Raw genomic sequence first — 18,106 nt, 5'->3', positions numbered from 1 at the left:
CAATGAACCATGCCCTTTTTCTTTGATTATACAAAAATATATTAGAATGCCACATCCTTGATGTGCTGTCAACCTTTTCCATGTGTGAAGACAAGACCTCCTCCAAGCTGTCTGACATATCATGAACTGTAGTAACTATGATCACTTTATAACAAAAAGTTTAAAGTTCAAATATATGTTTCCTCCACCTTTTTTTCCCTTGTTGAATGTTGACACCTGTTACATGATCCTTTGAAGAAATTCCTTTTTCAAAAAATTTCCCTCGCTCCCTCAAAATTGGTTGACTGAGTTTTAATTATGTAGCTACAGCAGTTTCATAGTGCACTACCAAACTGTTGTGCATTAGGCATCATCTTCAGCAGTTTCGTAGCACGATACAAAACTGCTGTGTAATCACCAAAACACATCTTAATACCAAAAGTTTGCTATCTTGGGCTTCCTTATATTTAAATTGTATTTTTTATCTGCCCTGAAATTACTAGCTGGATATGGATAGTCCACCATAGCAAGGTTACTATATGCTGAGCTTAACCAGTCTTGTACTTCCTTTGTGCTTTATATAATTCCCATACAACAGTGAAATGCCCTGCCTCCTTTCCTCTTTGCATTGCTGACAAGAAATGATGAAGAACTCTAATATGGCTGCTAAGCATTTTTATGGCACTGTGAATTCTGGTTAGATGTGCAGCCAATTGAGTAGCAGCTAAGCCATCTTGCTGCATAAGTTTCGAGAATTCCCCATGGTCATATTGGTAATTATTCTTTCCTCCGAATGATGATTCAAGTGTATCCATATCAAAAACTTCTTCCAGAAAGCTGGTACTTTCCCTACTCTTCGGGTAAACAAATTTTACCTTTTGGAATGTCTTTGGATCAAGAAAGTACTTGACAATCTTCCAAAAGGTTTCAATAATTCTTGGAGGGTTATACAGAAAGGCAACAGCCAAGCGCTCTGGATAGTGCTTTTGTAAAACATTTGCAGCTTCGCAAGCTATCTTAATGGGCAAAGAATTGGACAATGACCACCCATTGAAGTCGATTAGCCGAACCATCTGTTCCTAGCCAGGTGGCAAATTCATAATGGCATTCTCAATAAGATAAATCAGGTGGCACAGTTGATTTTCTTGAGAGGTTTTATTTTGTTTTCCAGGCTTCATCAAAAGAACAGTTCTCCCAAACAGATCGAGATAATTAACCCTATATAATTTCCCAGTTTCGCATTCTACAGCAACTTCATCTGTTCATGTTAGTGACTTCATTTCCCATTTCCCAGTACACTGTAGTCTTTATATCTCCATCTAAGGGTTTTAAGTGTACAACATGATCAACAGAAATTTGATCTACCTTCACGGTCTCTATAGTGTAGTTTGACTTCACAAATATATGACAAAAGCTGCCTTGCTTGATCTTGAAAGAATTTAAATTGAAAACCTATTAATTTTCTTCCTCTGTATGAACCCAAAGATCATCATGATTGTTACCACTCGGCTCCTTTTTGAAACTTGCATCCTGTGCGTAACAAGACACCTAATGACCTAATGATAAGAATAAGTGGGTGAATTGATAGGCAAAGTGCATGCGCTGATAACTAATGATGTAGAAAGATAACATATTTTGATAAATTTGATAGCTGGATGAGATTGGTTATGGATCTGAACAAATCCCCAATTTCGTAGCGCGCCTAGTGAAAAATGAGTGTTTTGCACTACAAAATCACCTAGACAAGGTTTTTGCGTTACGAAATCACCTAGACAATTTCGGCTTTGAAACGAGTTTCGACATATGATATTCATGTGAGATATGAGACCAATGATAGACTAAAACAGAGAATTGACCCCTTTTGACTTACTAACAAGACTCTTATTCAAACTGTTTAGACTCTAAAACCAGATCAAAAGACTAGACCCAAAACTGACACCAACCCTTTGACAAATTTAAAAAATGGATGTTCAAAATTTAAAATATTTTTTCTTGAGTGATAATAGGTGGCTCCACTTGGGATAGTGTGCCCCTGTGGTACACTAAGAACATGCAGGTCCAGTGCTTTGTCCTCTTCATAACAAACATATATTTGATTGACAAGCATCCCTTCAAGATTCTTGGGCCTTCACCTCAGGCTTAAGCTTGATGATCACTGTAGGAGAAAGAAATATACATATACTGAAAAATACTCAGTCAACCGTGAGCATATTTGCATTTTCCTACCTACCTACCCTATCAATTCAAACTTCTTTCAGCTCAATCAAAGTGAAATTTCCAATGTAGCCAATCATTTGTCTTATCTGATAGTTGAGTTTTTTGACTGCATCGGAGTTCAGAGCCACTATGATATTGTGATGACCACTACCAGTGAAATTGCCTCTAATCTTCATAGAAAAACTGAAACACTGGAGAGTAAAACTCTTCCACGTATTTAGCTATAGGATCCCAGAATACATGATCAGCTTGATGATTCTCATAACTTTCTGGTTGTGCCAACTAATCTTCAATAATAGTGTATTCTTCTTCAATCACGAAAGAGATAGGAAGCAACACCCTCTCCTTGTGTTCCAACATAGAAACCCTTTGAAAAGAATGATCATGACCATGAAGACTATATGATTGAATTTGACCTTGTAAACCTTCAATGTCTTTCTCAATGTCCTTAGCAACTTCATCCAAAAATTTCATCTTATCTTCTGTCTTGCATTGAAATGATTTTAGATAAGAAGACAAGGACAAAGAAAAAATTTCATCTATTTCTTCATTAATATGATCATTATTCCATTGTTTGAAACCTTGAACTGAAGGATAGTTTGCCACCAAATCTGATCTATCTATCCATTCCTCCAAAAACATAACCCAAAAGTCTACAAATGACTTAATAGATTTGGCATGAAAGCTTTCAATCCACTGTTTACATTTCCCTTGAAATGAATCATAGAACAACATAATGCAAACATCCTCATGTTTAACTCTAAGAAGCTCGCTAAAATCACAGAAATCTGATATATGCTTCAAATTTAAACTCAAATCTTCTCCATTGTATTTTGTACCATTCCTTAGAAAATATGCATCCTTCGGAAAATGATTTGGGAAAACATGAATTCCTGAAAACTTTATGCATGCATACCTTGAAATAAGAACGGTAGCATCTAGGTCCTTCATAACTCCAGTGGAATCAACATGAATCTATGAATTTCTAATTCTTCAACAATGGAATCTCCAAGGTAGATTGCAGCCTCGAAAATTCTTCTGAGATCCTGCTACCTTCAGAAGTTCTGTCTCTTGATCTTGGGAAAGAATAATCTTCAGGCTCCTGGCAGACGCACCAAAATGTTATCTCAAAATCAGGCCCTGATAGGCTGTTGTGATCAGGCAGACTTTAAGTAACTATTTCAAACCTACTTTAGGCTGAGGCTTAGCCTCCCCAACCAGAGAGGCCTCTCTCAAAGGATTAATGTTTTTGATTATGATTAAGATGGCTAACTCTTGTGAAACAAAGGTAAAATGTGACTGGTGAAAACACAATTAGAAACTATCCATTGGGCTTATGGATTCAACATCATTTTAGTATAACAAAGGTATCAACCTTACATACAAGTCAGGGCATTCAGGATTCAACACATTTAGAACATACCAGAAACATATAGGACCACACAGTCTATGAATGTATACAGGAAATTCGAGTACCATGAGTGATTTCTAAGTGATTACACATTCATACCGCTGCAAATATTGGGAAAAGAATAATACAACACATTCTGAATATCGAATCCTTCCTGAGTCTTGAGAAGCAAAGCCAATATTGTATTACTAAAATAGAGTCTTTAAATAAAGTCAAATATCAGAGATTTTTTAATAAATTTCCAACTCCTGCTACATTGTTCTTTCTCCTATATATATAATTCTTTTACAAGCCTGAGTTTCCTCCTCCAACATGAGGGGAACTCGAATTCTACTTCTTATGAAACCTATTCAAATTTTAACTACCTATTAAATGTAACAAACTGCTAACTAGACTTTTTAGAGATCTAAGGCAAATAGGAGTCTAACTCCATATCATGCTAATAATAGGATTAATTAAAATCAATTCTCGTTCTTTGACAAGTGGTCTTTTTTAGTTTGGTTGTGGTAGGTGTTTGTAGCTACATGCTGGCCCTTAATGTCACATCTTCTCCATTGCTCCTGAAAAGTAGGAAAGTGCCCTTGTTTATCTGCTTTTGGTTTTCCTCAAAGATATTCGAAACCAATGAACCATGCCCTTTTTCTTTGATTATACAAAAATATATTAGAATGCCACATCCTTGATGTGCTGTCAACCTTTTCATGTGTGAAGACAAGACCTCCTCCAAGCTGTCTGACATATCATGAACTACAGTAACTATGATCACCTTATAACAAAAATTTTAAAGTTCAAATATATGTTTCCTCCAGTTGTTTTTCCCTTGTTGAATGTTGACACTTGTTACATGATCCTTTGAAGAAATTCCTTTTTCAAAAATTTTCCCTCACTCCCTCAAAATTGGTTGACTGAGTTTTAATTATGTAGCTATAGCAGTTTCGTGGCGCGCTATGAAATTGCTGTGCATTAGGCATCATCTTCAGCAGTTTCATAGCGCGCTACGAAACTGTTGTGTAATCACCAAAACACAGCTTAATACCAAAAGTTTGCTATCTTGGGCTTCCTTATATTTAAATTGTCTTTTTTATCTACCCTGAAATTACTAGCTGGATATGGATAGTCCACCATAGCAAGGTTACTATATGCTGAGATTAACCAATCTTGTACTTCCTTTGTGCTTTATATAATTCCCATACAGCAGTGAAATGCCCTGCCTCCTTTCCTCTTTGCATTGCTGACAAGAAATGATGAAGAACTCTAATATGGCTATTAAGCATTTTTATGGCACTGTGAATTCCGGTTAGATGTGCATCCAATTGAGTAACAGCTAAGCCATCTTGCTGCATAAGTTTTGAGAATTCTCCATGGTCATATTGGTAATTATTCTTTCCTTCGAATTATGATTCAAGCATATCCATATCAAAAACTTCTTCCAGAAAGGTGGTACTTTCCCTACTCTTCGGGTAAATAAATTTTACCTTTTGGAATGTCTTTGGATCAAGAAAGTACTTGACAATCTTCCAAAAGGTTTCAATAATTCTTGTATGGTTATACATAAAGGCAACGGCCAAACGCTGTGGATAATGCTTTTGTAAAACATTTGTAGCTTCACGAGTTGTCTTAATGGGCAAAGAATTGGACAATGACCACCCATTGAAGTCGATTAGCCAAACCATCTGTTCCTAGCCAGGTGGAAAATTCATAATGGCTTTCTCAATAAGATAAACCAGGTGGCGCAGTTGATTTTCTTGAGACGTTGTATTCTGTTTTCCAGGCTTCATCAAAAGAACAATTCTCCCAGACAGATCGAGATAATTAGCCCTATATAATTTCCCAGTTTCACATTCTACAGCAACTTCATCCATTCATCTTAGTGACTTCATCTCCCATTTCCTAGTACTCTGCCGTCTTTATATCTCCATCTGAGGGTTTTAAGTGTGCAACATGATCAACAGAAATCCGCTCTTCCTTCACAGTCTCTATAGTGTAGTTTGACTTCACAAATATATGAGGAAAGCTGCCTTGCTTGATCTTCAAGGAATCTAAATTGAAAACCTATTATTTTGCTTCCCCTGTATGAACCCAAAGATCATCATGATTGTGAACACTCAGCTCCTTTTCGAAACTTGCATCTTGTGCATACCAAGACACCTAATGACCTAATGATGAGGATAAGCGGGTGAATTGACATGCAAAGTGCATGCGCTGATAACTGATGATGTAGAAAGATAACAAATTTTGATAAATTTGACAGCTGGATGAGATTGGTTATGGATCTAAACAAATCCCCAATTTCATAGCGCGCCCAGTGCAAAATCAATATTTTGCGCTACGAAATCACCTAGACAATTTCAGCTTTGAAACGAGTTTCGACATATGATATTCATGTGAGATATGAGACCAATGATAGACTAAAACAGAGAATTGACCCCTTTTGACTTACTAACAAGACTCTTATTCAAACTGTTTAGACTCTAAAACCAGATGAAAAGACTAGACCCAAAACTGACACCAACCCTTTGAAAAATTTTAAAAATTGATGTTCAGAATTTAAAATATTTTTTCTTGTGTGATAACACAGGTAAAGAAGGGCACTTGTCTGTGGAGTGGTTTTCTTCACAGACTGAGAAAATCTCAATACAATTCAATGGGCATTCATTCCTATGATTTCTCCTGGTGCATCTAGGACAAAATATGGCCAAGGCTCTCTCTGCTTCCTCTTCCTTCCTTTTGATATTCATGGAATACAATTGCAAGGCAAGGTTTTGCAGCATCTCACTTTCGAAGTCCTCCAGCGTATTTACAATTTCACCCTTGATGGATGAGTTGGAGGATGATGTAACGGCCATAGGTTGACTACTCCTACCCTTTTTCCTAGTTGCCCTAGAATGGTTTCTAAAGACAGTCTTGATATCCTCATAGGGTAGTTGGTAGATATCTCCTCCTACTAACAAATGCAAGGTATCTAGGATATCCTCCCTTACTCCTCCAAGCAAGACCAAATTCAGTGACTTAGGGTCAAGTGTGCACTTGGCCCTTTTGTAGTTGAGCTAGAATCTTTCTTCATAGTCTTCTAAGGATTCATCCTGGCCTATGTTCATCCTACAAATCTCTTCTTTAGTGTCTTTTGACCTACAGTAGTCCCTATATTTTTTGTTAAAGTCTTGCTGCATTTGAGCCCAAGTTATGCCGCTATCTCGATGTAAACCCATGAACCAATGTAATGCTGCATCCTTGAGGGTAGATGGAAATAATTTTAACTTTTGCTCATCCTCTCCATAGTCATAGGTTCGACATATAATAGAAAACTCAAACAGGAAAGTGTCAGGGTCCTCTATGGTCAAGCCATGGAAATGAGGTAGAGAAGAGGGGCTTATATTATTCATTTTAGTGTCCCCATTAGTTTCCCTAATGGGGAAGGCACCCTCAATTCTCTCTCTATTTCCTCTATCATCGTGGTTTTCAGCCATTGGTTCTGTAGGAATGGGTTCTTGCTCTTTTTATTCCCCTATAGGATATTCAAATATGCTAGGTTGCTCACCTAAAGGTTCTTCCAATTCATAGTCACCGAAGATGAGAGAAGGTTGACTCTTGGATGTAGTGAGGGTATTTGGCAAGAATTTTCCTGAATCATCCCTATTCTTACGAGGCATGAAAGAAATGTTTTTGTTTTTTTGTAATATTTTTCTTTAAAGCTGGAAAGTACTATGCAGAAAGGAAATTGCAGATTGAATGAAAACCACTAACAAAAAGGAAACTACTTGCTGAATTGAAATTGTTGAATGAAATACTAGTGATAGAAATACAACTACTTGCAAAATGAAATTTCTTAATTGAATGATAAACTACTAATAAGAAGGAAACTACTTGCTGAATTGAAATTCTACTTGCAGAATGGAAAGGAAAGCAAATAAATGACACATGAAATAAAGAAACTAGATTACTTTTGTAGAAATAAACTAATGGAAGAAAATTGAAGACTAGAAGTAGAAGAAAGGAAAGTTAGAGACTAGAAATAGAAGAAAGCAGTAATTCACATCCTACTCTGACACCTCCCCGGGAACGGCGCCGAAAAGTGATGAGCCTAGGTATTGCAGCAAGAGTGTTGAAACTCCTAGGGCTATCGGATTTACTTATCAACCCAGGGTTCATAAAACCTGGAGGTGACAGTGCTATATGCACAAGTAGAAGTGAAGGTACTGCCTGTTGTCACTGCTCATCTGGCAAGAGACCCTAGGGGTTCCAAGCCAGACTTCTATAGGGTCAGAAGAAGCTTGATTTTGATGGAAGAAGATAAAAGTTATTCTAAGGGGGAGATGCTCTACTACAGTAATGAAGGAAACAACTTGTAATGCTAACTCATAGCAGATCCTATCTAACCAATTAAACAACTATGCTAAGTAGAATGACTAGAACAACACTAATCTAATGCTAATTATCCAAGTTGGAGAATTAAAAGCATCAAAACTAGACTAAGGGGTAAACAATGGAAACTAAGTTAAGTCTGTGTCTAGGTGGGAGAAGCAGTCAGAGGTAAAATTGGTGAAAAAAGGACATGAGGTAGCAACAGTGCCTGAGAATCGTTGGATCAGGCAGGTGAAAGGAAAACGAACGTTTGAGATCATATTGCTGGAGGGTATTTAGGTAGATGGGCGAACAAGGTTAACTACAAGATGAATGGTGGAGATTATATCATGTGGGTGGAGCTAGGAGATGGATAGACATGATTAATTGGCAGATGGACAACGAATATTAGATCGCGGGCAAAGTAAAAGTGCAAAAATGGTATTGGGTGACGTGTTGGTCATCATATCAGGAGACAGATCGATGGTGGAGATTGGAGTGCTTAAGGGAACATGCATAAATGTTGGAGTGGCTTTAGAGGGCGGTAAGTCGTATTTCACGTGCCCTCAAAGCTGTAAGTAGTTTTCTCAAATTTCACATGATTATCCTCCCTAGCCGACACGTAGCACAAGGAAACCACCCATTTCACGTGCCCTCAGGCAGATAACGATCGGACAGAAATCCACACGATATGGCACGATAACTATCGGATCTGACAAGGTAGATCAACGGTGGAGTTTGATTGAGTTGGTTGGTGAGTGGGTGTGTGATAGCCATCGGATCTAACAAGACATATTGACAATTGGGATTTAAAGTGCATGAAGTCAACCACTAAAAGTGAATTCGGGTAGTGATTGGTCAGTTTTACTGTGTTAGGTGATCTATGGGTAAAAATCATTTGAACATGGATTAACACCTTCTGCTCAACTTTTCATGCTAAATGAGAATGAAAAGGATGTGAGGGAGATTAAATGACGGGAAGAGAGTGACAGAGCAAATGATCATAAAAGGAATAGAGTAACAATGTAATGAATCCAATGACTACGTTAAAGAACAAACTCCCTGTGAAAACCAAAACCCTGTGTTTTTGGAGTTGCTGCATGATTTCTTCCTCACATCATGGTCCCAGACAGAGGAGGTGAGGCCAAGACACCTGTGAGAAACCTTGTGGATCTTTTCTTTGCCAACCTACTGACTGAATGAAATCATAAATGATCTACTCTGCACTACTATAATGAGATTGCAACTACTTAAACAAATGAATAGTTAAATAGTAAACCTCTGTAATGGAAATCAACTACTTAAGAAGATGAAGAGAAAATAGGAAACTATGCTACTTACAATACAATAAAGAGGATCTTTGGTTGCTAGGGTCAGGCCCTCACCCAAGAGCTTCAGCCCTCTGATTTAACTCAGTGTTGGCTCAAAAAAAAACTCATCTTCATTATAAAAGAACACTGTATTAGATGAAAATTGTTACAAGTCTGCACTTGGAGACAAAGTAGAGTAAAAAGTATGAATACTTCTAATGCTTGCTAACTGACAACTGGTAACTAACTAAAAAAACAGAGGTTCTAAGTCTCTCTACTTATACATCTGAAGTTTCCAACGAATTCTTTCAAAATTAGGGAGGCACAACTCCCAATTCAATGATAAACTAGTGCTTTCCCTTTCACTATCTTGGTTGCCTTCTAGTAGGGAGGCTTGGCTCCCAACTCAAGATAAAATCATAATTTCACTTGCTTGGCTACCTTCTAGTACACCTGATTTGGTTGTTTGCACCTTCACTTGATTGGCTACCTTATAGTAATCTTGATTTGGCTATTTGCACATTTACTTGCTTGGTTGTTTGTACTTTCAGCTGATGGAGGGATATTCGAGTGGAGGGGCAGTAAATGAGGAGGATTTACCTGCTGTAATTCCTCTCGCTTGTCCCATTCGAGTTCTTACCAAGGTCTTTACCATAGTTCCTTACTTTTATATTTTATTCTTGCATTACATGCACATTATACCACAAAGACAAATATCCAACTCTAACTCATCGCATAAGCAAAAAATAATCAAAAGTATGCAATAAGTTGTGAGAATAGTTGGTTTGACTAAGCTAGGAGGTGAATTAAGGCCAATTAAGGCCCATATAATTACTCAATGACGAGGCTCATCTCAAAGATGAATGTTGGGTTAAGGAAATGAATGAAGAACTTGACCAAATTGAAAGGAATGATACTTGGGAACTAGTTCCTAGGCCTCTTGATAAAAATGTTATAGGAACAAATGGATATTCAAGAACAGATTCAATTAAAATGGAGAGGTTATTAGAAACAAAGCGAGACTTATATGTAAAGGGTATGCTCAACAGGAAGGTATATACTTTGAAGAAACATTTTCACCTGCTGCAAGACTTGAAGCCATAAGAATGTTTCTTTCTTTTTCAAGTTTTTAGAAATTCAAAGTGTATCAAATGGATGTAAAATCTACTTCTCCTAATGGAGAGTTAGAAGAAGAAGTCCACATTGAACAACAAGAAGGATTCATTCTAGGAAATGATGCAAAGTTTGTATGCAAGCTCAAAAAGGCTCTTTATGGACTTAAACAAGCTCCAAGGGCTTGGTATTATCGCATTGACAAATATAAACAACAACAAGGGTTCATGAAAGGATCTGCGGACAACAACTTATACACCAAGATTGATAATAATAAACTACTAATTATTGTTGTTTATGTTGATGATATCATCTTTGGCAGCAATGAAGAATCTATGAGTCAGAGATTTGCTTCGGTTATGCAGCAAGAATTTGAAATGTCCTTACTTGGTGAACTTACTTATTTTCTTCCTCTACAAGTACAACAAACAAAAGATGGTTATTTTCTTTCACAAACCAAATATCTCAAGTAGATTCTAAAGAAATATGAAATGGAAGATTCTAAACTAGTATGTACTCCAATGGTAATAGGATGTAGTCTCAGCTCTAATGATGAATCACCTACAGTGAATCAACCAGCATACAAATCTATGATTGGAAGTCTACTCTATCTAACAGGTACCAGGCCTGATATCATGCATGCGGTAGGAATTGTTGGAAGGTTCCAAGCAAATCCAAAGGAATCACATCTTCAGGCTGTAAAAAGAATATTCAAATATCTTCAAGGAACTCAAGACTTTGGTCTATGGTATCATAAAGATACATATCCTACACTTCATGCATATATATATATATATATATATATATATATATATATATATGTTGATTGGGCAAGAAATGTTGATGATCGAAAAAGGACTAGTGGAGGTGCATTCTATATGGGATCACAGTTAGTATCTTGGTTTAGTAAGAAACAAATTTTGATTGCCTTATCTACAACTGAAACGGAATATGTGGTTGCTGCATCTTGTTGCACACAACTACTTTGGATGATGTAAACATTGCAAGACATTCAAAACACATGTTATCCACCCATCTCCATTTTATGTGACAATACAAATGTCATCAGTATTTGGAAAATCCTTGTCATGCACTCCAAGACCAAGCACATACCCATTAAGTACCATTTTTTACGAGAACAAGTGCTTGAAAAAAGGTTAAATTGGAGTATGTTCCCTTCAAAGAACAGGTTGCTGATATATTTACCAAACGCTTCCCAGAGAAACATTTGAATATCTCAGACAAAAACTAGGAGTAGTTTCTGAATCATCCTACTGTTAAATCCAATTTTCAGAGGAAGGTTCCTGTACATGGGTTTCATGAAGGATAGTCACATATATACACAAGTTTCTATGGCTGAAGGAGCGTATATGTTTTTCTAATAGAAAAGTAGTGGGCTAGACTCTGACATACGTGCTCAGTTTGATATGGATGATTACTGTCTAATGGTATGCTTTGATCATTGACTTTTATCTGACTAATGAAGATGCCTTGATGAATGGTTTGTTGACAATGCATAGGTAGCATAGGTTTAGGGGGAGCATTAGCCTTCACAAACATTTTGCATTGTTGGAATTATGGTTGTTGATTTCAACTATGGTTTTAGATATTCATTGTTGCATATGTCATGTAAATATCTAGGGTGTAATATGTCAAATTCTGTCATAGTCTATTTTAGAATGAGTCCTATTACACATATGATCTAATTTGTTTCCCCACTATGCATGGGAAGGATGATGTAATAATTGTTATATTTCAGCCATGTATAAACAATGATATATCCCCACTTGGTTGGGTGATTGATGTATGTATGAGGCATTGGTGATAGGAAGGTCCTACTCACATAGTTGGGTTATAGAGTCATGTTATTCTTTTGGAAAATATCTCTCCAGACTTTGCATGTACTCAGGGGGAGCATGGACAGCATCGTGTATCTCAAAGGGAGAATATTTTGGTCTACCCTTTGCCCTTAATGTCAAAGGGGGATAGTATTTTGGTGTTTCTTGATATCTCTAACAGTTTCTACAGCTTTCAGTAATAAACTACAAGATGGTTTCCATCAAGTCCAAAGGTGGAGATTGTTGGGATTATGATATGAGAGTTGTCCTTGATGGAAACTCACTCACAGGTCACAGGACAATAAGAAGATGGAAAAAAGGTTGACTTATCAAAATCAAGAAGTTGACGAGAAAAGGATGTTTTTAGATAGTTTAAGTTGTATACGCATGTTCACCTTGTCAAAGCAGCGTATACACGTAGGTTAACAGAAAAAAATAGCTTATACATATGCACGCACTTTCACAAGAGGAAAAGTGCATATGGTTTGGAAAATCAAGGAAATTCAATTTTAAAGAATACCAAGGGTCAATAACATGGTATTACCCCACAATATTGAGTGGAGTAATGGTTATTAGATCCCATCCAAGAATACCACATGCTCTAAGTGTTGGTTTGGTCTAAGTTATTGAGGAAGGTAAAAAACAATATGAGGAGAAGATCAAAGGACCGAGTGTGAAAGTGAAGGGGTTTCTCAAGAATACTTCTATCTGAAGTATATTTTATGTTGTAGGGGCTATGATTATGACATGATATGAAATATTTTGTGCACCTTGGATACAATGTTGGATTAGGATCATGAGACCTGAAATGAATTATCATTGTATGACATGATATTGGTTGGGCAAGATTTGATTACTTACGCAAGTTTTATTCTTTAAATTTCACGATCTAGGTATGTCTGAAGTCTGGAATAGCAACAAAGTTGTAAGTTAATTTTTTATAGATCTATACACTGGTTCACCTTGGTAAAGGCCCGTATACACGCAGTGTCAACTTTTCCAAGTAGAATATACAAAAGAAAAGCCTATTATTTATAAATGACTCATCTATCTGATCAGTGTTGTTGTTTTACTGATATCTGTCAATGAAGTCTTCTTAGATTTGAAAGTAAAACTGAATGCATAAGGAGTTTGTGTCTGATCGATTGATTGGTTAAGTGAGAAGGGTTATCTTTGTTGTTGATTGTCTGGATCTCTTTAAATTGATAGTAGATTTTTAGAATATAACTAGTTGGTACATATTTGATTCAGAAGTTTGCATGGTTCTGTAGTTTGAAAGTTATACACAGGTATTATTACAGGAAGTAGCGTATACACGCAGGTTGGATTGATTAAAGTAGAATATACATTATGATGTATGATTTCTTGAGATTGTAGCTCATTCTGAATCATGATGTAGGTTTCTGGGTTCAATACAGTGTTCTAGTGATAATGATCTAGCTGCTCAAATTGACTAGTTATTAATTGATTAAATTATTAATTATAAAGTTTGACCTTGAAAGTTTCTTATGGGTCCAGTGTGAAAATTTGATGAAGCGATTCCTTCATATTGTGTTGTTGTGTACCAAGAGCATCCAGTCTAAAAATTACTGAAACATGGTCCCTGGATGAAGAGAGAAAGTTGTAGCCTTCTGTAGGTCGGTGCCTACCTACTAGTAAACATATCAGCTATTACAATAGCTAGGAGGTTGCAGCTCCCTTCTAGTAGAAGCTGGAAAACAAGAGAAGTTTGTAGCCTTCTGCAGGTGGGTGCCTACATACTGGTATGATTCTGCACTAGTACAAGATTGTAAACTAATTTTCTTTATATTAAGAAGACAGAGAGGACAATAGCAGGTGGTTTTTCTCTCGCATTGGGTTTCCACCTCAAATCTTGGTGTTCATGTGTGTTTCTTATCTGTGATAGTTTATTTTGTTATTACTGCACATAGTTACTATATAATAAGATACTAATGCACTCATTTTAGATCAACACATGATAAGTTAACTAAATCATAAGTCCTTTGGGTATACGCTGGTTCTTTAATCATAGTGGCGTGCACATGCAAGTTCACTTCAATGACGTAGCGTATATAAATCTAATTGAGAAATGAAATATTATTTAATTGTAAATATTGATTCACCCCTTCCTCTTAGTATTATTTCCAACAATTGGTATCAGAGGAGGTCCTTCAGAAGAAGCTTGATTGCCTGGAAGGAGATCTTTCAAGATGAATAATCATGAAGGCATAGGCTTTATGAGACCATGAACCTTCAATGGGAACAACTTGGTATATTGGAAAATAAGAACCAGAGCCTCTCTTCAGTCACTTGGAGCTGATGTTTGGGAAATTATGGAGGGAGGATACCAATTTCCAGGAGCAATACCTATAGATACAGTAGGTAAGAAGTTATATGAAATGAATTCCAAAGTAGTCAATACTTTAGTGGGAAGTCTGTCATAATCATATTTCATCAAAGTCATGCAACTCAAGAAAACCAAAGAGATATGGGACAAAATCATTCAGAGCTACGAAGGAGACTTCGAGGTAAGACATGTTAAGCTCCAAACTCTCAGAATTCAGTATGAAACTCTTAAGATGCATAGTGATGAAAGTATTGCTAGTTTGTTTTTGCATGTAGATGAGATTGTTAATTGTATGAAGAAGCTAGGTGAAGAGATAAAGGAGACTACTTTAATAGAGAAAATTTTGAGATCCTTGTCTTCTAAATTTGAGTCAAAAGTATCTGCCATAGAAGAAAAGTAAGATCCTCAATCTATTACTGTGGTTCAACTTCATGGAATTCTAACTGCCTTTGAAATGAGGACAAGAGGTCCATCAGATATGAGAGAGGCTTCTTTCAAAGCTTCAGCTAAAGGAAAAGAAAAGGAAGAGCAAAATGAATCAGGATATATTTCAGAAGAAGAAGATGAGGTAAACTTTGTCAAGATGCTTCAATGGGGCTTGAGAAGATTCAGAGGTAAGCTACCATTCGAAATCCTTTCTTGTTGTAGACTTGGTCATTATGCTGCAAAATGTCCTCATAAAGATAATCATGAAAAATTAAAGGCATCTACAAAAGGCTATAGAAAATAGTTTGTTAATAGAAGAAGTTACTATACTCATGAAGATGAAATCGACAAGAATTTAAGCATGCAGAAATCTAAAACAGATGAAATCAAAAAAGAAAGATGACAATGAGGAAGATGGCGAATGTTTTCCCGTATCAAATCAAAATGATATAGAGGAATAATCCAATGAAGCATCAGAAGAAGACACAACTGACAAGGAAAGGACTCCATCCAAGTATGTTTAAAAGAATAATCCAGAATCTCAAATTCTAGGAGAGAAAGGGTCTAGAGTACAAACAAGAAGAACTCTTGCAGGAAATTCCAGTTATCTAGCATTACTATCCTCCATAGAACCACATAATGTGAATGAAGATGGAAAAGATGAATGTTGGGTTAAGGCAATTAGTGAAGAACTTGACCAAATTGAAAATAATGATACTTGGGAACTAGTTGCTATACCTCTTGATAAAAATGTTATAGGAATAAAATGGATATTCAAGAATAAATTGAATAAAAATCGATAGGCTATTAGAAAAAAAGTGAGACTTGTATGTAAATGGGTATGCTCAACAAGAAGGTATAGAATTTGAAGAAACATTTGCACCTGTTGCCATACTTGGAGCCATAAGAATGTTTCTTGCTCTTTCAAGTTTTCGAAAATTCAAAGTGTATCAAATGGATGTAAAATATTCTTTTCTTAATGGAGAGTTAGAAGAAGAAGTCTCTATTGAATAAATAGAAGGATTCATTCTAGGAAATGATGCAAAGTTTGTATGCAAGCTCAAAAAGGATCTTTATGGACTGAAACAAGCTCCAAGGGATTGGTATTATCGCCTTGACAAATATCTACAACAAGAAGGGTTCACAAAAGGATCTCTGGACAACAACTTATACACCAAGATTGAGAATAATAAACTACTAATTTTTGTTGTTTATGTTGACGATATCATGTTTGGTAGCAATGAAGAATCTATGAGTCAGTTCTTTTCTTCGATTATGTAGCAAGAATTTGAAATGTCCTTACTTGGTGAACTTACTTATTTTCTTGGTATACAAGTACAAAAAACAAAAGATGGTATTTTTCTTTCACAAACCAGATATCTCAAGAAGATTCTAAAGAAATACAGAATGGAAGATTATAAACTAGTACGTACTCCAATGGTAATAGGATGTAGTCACGGCTCTAACGATGAATCACTTGGAGTGAATCAACCAACATACAAATCTATGATTGGAAGTCTGCTCTATCTAATAGGTACCAGACCTGATATCATGCATGAAGTAGGAATTTTTGGAAGCTTCCAAGAAAATCCAAAGGAATCACATCTACAGGCTGTAAAAAGAATATTCAAATGTCTTCAAGGAACTCAATACTTTGGTCTATGGTATCCTAAAGATACAAATCTTACTCTTCATGCATATACAGATGTTGATTGGGTAGGAAATGTTGATCATCAAAAAAGCACCAGTGGAGGTGCATTCTATATGGGATCACGGTTAGTATCCTGGTTTAGCAAGAAAGAAAGTTTGATTGCCTTATCTACAGCTGAAGTGGAATATGTGGTTGTTGCATCTTATTGCACACAAATACTATGGATGATGCAAACATTGTAAGACGTTCAAATCACATGTTCTCCACCCATCTCCATTTTATGTGATAACACAATTTCCATCAGTATTTTGAAAAATCCTATCATGCACTCCAAGACCAAGCACATACCCATTAAGTACCATTTTTTACGAGAACAAGTGATTGAACAAAAGGTTAAAATTGGAGTATGTTCCCTCCAAGAACAGGTTGTTGATATATTTATGAAACCGCTTTCTAGAGAAACATTAGAATATCTAAGACAAAAGCTAGGAGTAGTTTCTGCATCATCCTTCTGTTAAATCCAATTTTCAGAGGAAGATTCCTATATGTAGGTTTCAAGAAGGATAGTCGCATATATACGAAAGTTTTGTGGCTGAAGGAGTGTATATGTTTTTCTAATAGAAAAAAAGTGGGTCAGACTTTGACATGGGTGCTTAGTCTGATATGGATGATTATTGTCTGCTAATATGATTTGATCATTGATTTTTATCTGATTGATGAAGATTCCTTGATGAATAGTTTGTTTACAATGCATAGGTAGCACAGGTTCAAGGGGAGCATTAGCCTTCACAAACATTCTGCATTGTTGGCATTATGGTTGTTGATTTCAGCTATGGTTTCAAATATTCATTGTTTCATAGGTCATGTAAAGATCTAGGGTGTAATATGCCACATTCTGTCATAATATATTTTTGAAGGAATCTTATTGGACATATGAGGTAATTTTTTTCCCCACATTGCATGGGAAGGATGATGTAATACTTGTTATATTTCAGCCATGTATAAACAATGATATATCCCCACTTAGTTGGGTGGATGAGTCAAATTTGGTGTATCCCCACTTGGTTGGGTGATTGATGTATGTATGAGTCATTGGTTATAGGAAGGACATACTCACATAGTTGAGTTATAGAGTCATGTTATTCTTTTGAAAAACATCTCTGCAGACTCTACATGTACTTAGGGGGAGCATCGACAACATCATGTGTCTGAAAGGGAGAATATCTTAGTCCACCCTTTGACCTTGATGTCAAAGGGGGAGAGTATTTTGGTGTTGCTTGATATCTCTAAGAATTTCTACAACTTGCAGTAATCAACAGCAATATGGTTGCCATCATGTCCAAAGGGGGACAATTTTGGCATTATGATATGAGTGGTGTCCTTGATGGCGACTCACTCAAAGGTCAATTCATATTTAGTAAAAGGAAACTCATAGTGTAACATGTCAATTTAGAGGTAACAAGGCATTCGTAA

The 18,106-nt window shown here is 36.3% G+C and overlaps 2 pseudogenes; both read right to left on the bottom strand.

The window, feature by feature from the left end:
- Positions 1 to 527: 527 nt before the first annotated feature.
- LOC149235783 (phosphatidylinositol transfer protein PDR16-like) lies at positions 528 to 3,147 on the bottom strand (annotated as a pseudogene).
- A 1,608-nt stretch (positions 3,148 to 4,755) lies between these two features.
- LOC149235782 (phosphatidylinositol transfer protein PDR16-like) lies at positions 4,756 to 5,469 on the bottom strand (annotated as a pseudogene).
- Between the last annotated feature and the right edge of the window lie 12,637 nt (positions 5,470 to 18,106).

The sequence above is a fragment of the Pinus tabuliformis genome, chromosome 8, assembly GCF_031772625.1.
Source record: "Pinus tabuliformis cultivar Carrire ecotype Pingquan chromosome 8, CPIR1, whole genome shotgun sequence".
NCBI lineage: Eukaryota > Viridiplantae > Streptophyta > Pinopsida > Pinales > Pinaceae > Pinus > Pinus tabuliformis.
This window is presented reverse-complemented; position numbering and strand designations above follow the sequence as displayed.